This window comes from Panthera onca, chromosome A1, assembly GCF_046562875.1.
Source record: "Panthera onca isolate mPanOnc1 chromosome A1, mPanOnc1 haplotype 2, whole genome shotgun sequence".
Lineage (NCBI taxonomy): Eukaryota > Metazoa > Chordata > Mammalia > Carnivora > Felidae > Panthera > Panthera onca.
The window spans coordinates 178,929,884-178,936,413 of NC_138339.1; positions in this window are offsets into that span (position 1 = coordinate 178,929,884).

The window sequence follows — 6,530 nt, forward strand, 5'->3', positions numbered from 1 at the left end:
GAGATTCTGAGTCAAATGACAAGGGGAAGAAAGCTGTAAGCATATAGCACCACTTATGTTATTAATCTGAATGACAGGGAGGAAGAAAAAAGATAACAATAGATGCTGACAGTGCATAGTGTGAGCCATGAATTAATTTTCTTTGACAATGACACCTTTCAAAGGACACTCTTTGGACACAAGCGGTAACATTTTGCTCAGAACGTAAAATGCAAATATAACAGAATCGCTTGTTTAAAAAAATTGTAGGATCATGTTAGGAAATATTTTTCTATTGGATTTATTAATATATGTGATATAAACTACAATTTCCATTTCCCTATTTTCTTACTGTTTCAGATTAAAAACGTTTAGTTACATTAATCTCTAGAAAAGGAATACAATCCTAAGAAAGCCATGTCTATGAAACAATGGTCAAAGCAGCTTCTATTAATTTTGTTAACATTACTCTTTTAAGCAATCACTCCAAGGTAAATGAAGATTATATATATTTTAAAGCAGAATATAACTCTGTAAATAAACATGGTAAATTTAGGAACAAATGTGTGCCACCCCAAATTGCAACAGAATCATAAACTGGGAAGCCAGAAATGGGTTATACATCTCCTTCATACACAAAATTACCCTAGAAGGTTTAGGGTGACTCACATTCCCATCTGTTCTTTTATATCTAGAAATACGGTCGGAGGAAATGCTAATCTTTACTGAATCAGCACAAATTTGGATTGAGGGAGTTACTATCCTGATTATTTGCATATTTGCAACAGTTTTCAGAGTTGTGGTCCATGTGCTAATGGGGAAAAGCCTCCTCCATTTGTCTACCACTGTGCCTGAGAATAATATTCTACCAACAAAGATATATTCACTATCAAAAAACATTGCTAGTATCATCGGTTGAGATGGATCAGGCATCAGAGGAAGCAGGGGATTGCATTAGTCTTAGAACAACACCACTTACTGAAATATATTATTGATTTAAATTGAAACCTAACAACCACAATGACCTTCATATTACTGGGTTTTCCTTTCTTTGCTCCTAGGAAGAAGAAAAAGAGACAACAGAAAAAAATACCTGTACGTACACTTGCCAGAAGTGAGAAATTGTTTCCCATCAATATTTGTCACTAGAATTCGTCTTACAAATCTGTGTTTGTTTGTCAAATATCCTGAAAAACATTTGGACACATAAACTTATCCTGTATGAGGCCTAGATATGAAAATAATTCTTGGATGGAGACAAGAGTGTGGTGGGTGATGAGACTGTGTTCTAACTTGGAGAGAAAGAAGGAGGAAGTAGGATAGTAAGATTTGCAAGATGGCTGGTAGCCTGCCCACTTAGAGATCTGAAGCTTTGCCGGGAAAGACAAAATATTCAGTGAAGTTAATTTAAAGAAGTGCTTAGTTTGAATGGATCGCCTATGGGAAGTGATGCAGGAGTGGATTTTGCACTGGACTCGCGACTTTGTTGCTGAGTATGGAAGCAGAAAACACAGGATGAAGGAAGTCGTGGAACTCCTAGAAATCATTGGAAGAACTCTGAGCTATCACAAACCTTGGGGTACGGGACTAAAGTGAGTCTTACTATATACATACATACATGCATTGTTACATACATTCACAGTATTGATATTATGTCATTTCTTTTGATGAAAATTCCAATATTCATAGAAAAAGGCTATAATTATATGTGCCTTGTAAAATTTTATTAAACCCCAGTATTTACTAAAACAAACAATTATAATTTATATACTTTATATACCTTAAATATGTATACTCCTTATATAGACTCTTACAGAAAATGGAGTGTATATATGGAAACATATATGGTACATACTTATATACTCTCTTACAAAAAATAGGAGGTAAAATATTAGTGGGGATTTGGGGCTATGACCACTATATAAATAAAGGTGCACCGTAAAAGAAAAGTTAGATTTGAGAAAAAAATCTGCCCAGTGGCACAAAGAATATTCACTGCTTTCATCCGATGCATGGGTACAAAGTTAATTCATTCTTAGATTTCATAACTACTAAACTGAGTATCATAGGGGTCTGAGGTTGGAATTTATACTATGTTCCAGAAATCCCCCAAACAATAAATCCACCCTTCCCCGACCCCCTGCCAAATTGGTTCCAGAGCAGTAAGACTCTTAGTGTACATGGGCCTGTCCTGTAGGGACATGCCCACAATGCAGGGCTTTCAGTATTTCTGCTTAAAAAAAAAAAAAAACCACTGTGAACAAGGGCTCATAATCTGGACTATAGGATATGATAGGTAAGAAGTAATAGGCACACAAACTAAAAGAACTAGTATGCCCCAACTCCAGATAACAGCAATGTTAATATACTGCCTAAACGTAAATTAGAGCTTAGGTCATAAGAATTTATGGAATAAGGAGTGCCAGCAAAACATCAACAAAAGGATAGTTTAGCAGCAGTGAAGAATCCTTGATTAACTCAGACTCACAATGAGGCCAACCTACACAATTTTTGACCAGGGCATACATTTGCCCTTTAAAACATAGGTCTTTAAGAGGATTTTTCTTATACCATATCCCTAAAGGCTTTTTTTCTATTCAAGTCATGCTATTACTTTAAGGAGTAAAAAAATTAATAATACAGAAAACAAATAGTACATGCAAAGAGAACTTTCTGGAGAGTGAGCTGTTCATCCTTTACTTCATACTCGTTTATTATTCTAGTAAGGGTTAGCTTAAGATTCGAAAAAAATGTCATTCTGCATTTCATAGTTTAAAAAACAAAAATGAACACATGCACACATACACAGTCTTTTTTCTAACTAAGAAATAAAATTTAAAATATTTTTGGTAATATTCAATTTTGGACTCAGACTTATTGCTAACATATGCCTAACATTATCACATATGAAAGCGACAGAGATTTCTATAGAATTTTTGCTTTCTGATAATCTTAGCTTAGAGTTCTTCAAGTTCTTCCGTTTTTAAAAAAAATTTTGATGCAAGAAAAAAGTAAGAAGTTAGTTTTATTTTTTGTAGTAAATTATAAACAGACACAATTACAGAGGTTAATATATATATGGATAGTGACGCAGATGTAAAATCAGATATATGGATAAGCATGAGCATAGATATAGATATAAGCATAGGTGTAAGTGAAGGGTGACAGGATAGCCCACGCCAAAATATGCCACTTTGGCATAAAGATTATTTTGAATTAAAGACACTTGAAAAATAGCAGTTGCATAAAAACAAAACAAAACAAAACAAAACAAAACTATGACCTTCCCTTTTATTTTTTTTTCCCTTAGAGGCCATAGATGAGATTCCCATGTGAAAGATGTCCTCCCTGTACCAGAAGAGAGTAATATTTTTAAAAGGTTGTTTCATTGTTGTTTTTTGTTTTTACTTTTTTTGAGAGAGAGAGAGGTGCAAGTGAAGAAGGGGCAGAGAGAGAGGGGAACAGAGGATCCAAAGCAGGCTTCCCACTAGCAGCAGTGAGCCTGAGGTGGGGCTCAGACTCATGAACCGCAAGATCATGACCTGAGCTGAAGTTAGACACTCAACCCACTGAACCACCCAGGTGCCCCAGTAATGTTTTCACTGTAAAGGACAAAAAGTAAAGACAGAGAGAATTCCATTCTAAGAGACCAATTGCCTCTCTATGTTTAACCTACTATAGAAGCATTATAGGCTCCACCATTTTTTTGAAACTTCATTTCTTATAAGGGCTCCCATGTCATGTAAAACTTACATAATTTGTATGTTTTTCTCCTGTTAATCTGTGTTATCTCCATTTAATTCTCAGGCACACATGAAAAACCCTAGGAGGGTAGAGAGAAAAATCTGCCTCCCCTACAAAGGTATAGATACAAATAATGATACACTGATTCATACTGAATGTAAGGTCATATTCTCTTACTTAATCATTAAAATTATCAAAGCAAGTCAAAGCAACGTTGTACATTTTTCCATTATAAAGAATAAGCATAGCCTTTAAAATTTCTTTCATGTATTTATTTTTAATAAATTTAGTCAATCATTTACCATACAATGATATTATTGAAAGATTACCAAACCCAATCCATCATAATAAACGTGCAACTCTTTAATATGAATGTGACAACCAAGGGGAAAATATGCACATGGAAAAATATTAGAACACTGTTAAGGAAATAATCTAAGCCTTAGATTCATTACCTATAAAATGGAGATTATTGTAATCTTACTTACCTTGCAAGGTGGCTTTGAGGATTTAACAGGATATTGTATCCAATCCATCATCTGGCACAGATTCTGGTCTCAATATATTCTGATTAGTATTACATTTAGTAATCCTCAAAACTAACACTGGAATCCCCTGGAATCTAAACGTGTTAAACACATCTTGGTTTGGCTGCTTATTTAATTCCAAATTCATCTTCTCTGGGAATCACCCTTAATATACCAGAAAGTGCCTCCAGCAGCTTTTTTCTCAACTATATGGATAAAACACAGGTATAGACAATTTAAAAGTAGAAATTTATACTGCACCATGCTTATCATTGTTCTTTTATTCATCTCCATTAAAGTAGAATATTAATCCAAGACACTCAAAGCTTGGATTTATATCACTTAATGATTGGGTTTTAGAAGGAATCTTGGTGAATTTATCTGATATCCTCAGAACAGGCCTACTTCTGGGTCTTCTCAGGTTTGATTAATCAGTGAGGCCTTAGAATTGCTCACCTAATCCTAGATTATTCCATTATATTTATTGATGCCTTTGCTATTGCTGTTTCAGTTTACTTATTTACTTATTTTATTTCTTAAAGCAATATAGAACTCTTTCCTCTTATTTAAAATCAAAAGAAATTAATGAATAGAGTTAATCTTATATCCATTAAAGAATTCATTACATTTCATGAAATATATTATGGTTCTTTAGTCTTGAATAACTTGGTGTCTTAACTGATGAAAGAGGGAGCTCCATAAGTAAATAATTTCAACCCAATATAAAGATTGCTACCATACTGCTGAACTCAGATTGTATTGCATAATATAACATAATATCTGTTGGAGAAAATGGGAGAGAAAAGTTAGAGAAAAATACATAAATGAGCCACAATTACAAATGAGATTTTTTAAATGAAAAAAATATAATATTCTTAGTCATTCGCTTGCTCAGACAAAAGTGACTTTTATCATATTTTTAAAATCACACACACACACAAAGAACATAAAAATGCAGTTGAGAAAATGATCAATGATATGGAGGTGTGAGATCAGGAATCTTGTAAATTAGAAAGTAAAAAAAACCTAAATGTAAGGTCATTGTTTGCATAACTCATTATTCCAATATATAGCAAATAAAACAGATTTGCTTAAGGTCGCAGCAAGATAGTTTACATAATTTAAGTGGAAACATTAGGTTTAAAAATAAAGTGTGTTGGGTTGATTTTAATACTTCAATCTATATGAAGCAAAATTAGTATAAAAATTTTCAAAGATCACTTTTTCTCTATTATTATGGAAGGAAGACAAATAATTATTCAGAAATACTTACAATAAACTCAGTAAATACCCGATGCTTCCTATGTTAATTTTAATAGAAGACAAATATAGTCAGAATCGTATATATTATTTAAAGTCTGTAAGATATTTTAAACTAAAACGTGAGATGTATTTCTGATGAAATGGGTAAAAACTATGAGAGTTGTGTTTCTAGTCTTTGCAAAATTGATGGGGTAACATGCAAGGACCAAACTTCACTAATAGGAAATCTATTCAACACTTCGGCTTCCAAGGGAAAACAGTCAGTAACAAAAAAGGATGCTGTCTATTATCTCTAGAGTTGAAGTATGCATGTAAATACATATAATGTGTAAAAAATAGTATACCTTATATATATACACATATATACATATATATTATATATACATACATCTATATTATATATATACACATATACATATATACATTATATATATATATGGTTACACACACCATATGGAGAGACACTAAAGATGAAGTTACTTTGTTTACTCAGCTGTATCTAAAAATAATATATCACTTTGGGGAGCCTGGGTGGCTCAGTCATTTAAGAGTCTGACTCTTGATCTGGGCTCAGGTCATGATCTCACAGTTTGTGAGTTTGAGCCCTGTGTCAGGTTCTGAGCCTGCTTGGAAAATTCTCTCTCTCTCTCTGTCTCCCCCTACCCCACTCGTTCTCTCTGTCTCTCAAAATAAATAAATAAAACTATAAAAAATTTTTAAAATGTCACCTTTAAGTTAGTAGGAAGGACTTTGGAATGATGACCTAAGCATTTTATAACCAGGTTTTAAGACTATTATGGGAATACATTGATGTCTAAATGACACTTGTTGAAAAGGAGAACAGAACAATTTTCACTCTTGCTATGTTCTATAGAAGTGTATTTGGTCCCTTCAAAAATCTGGAAAACAGACGTTGCCAATGATGATTTCAAAATGTGACCAAAATGCAGAAGTCTTAAGGGAAATGCTTAATTAACATTAGTACATATAGTAATGGAAAATTATTTTAAAACAAAA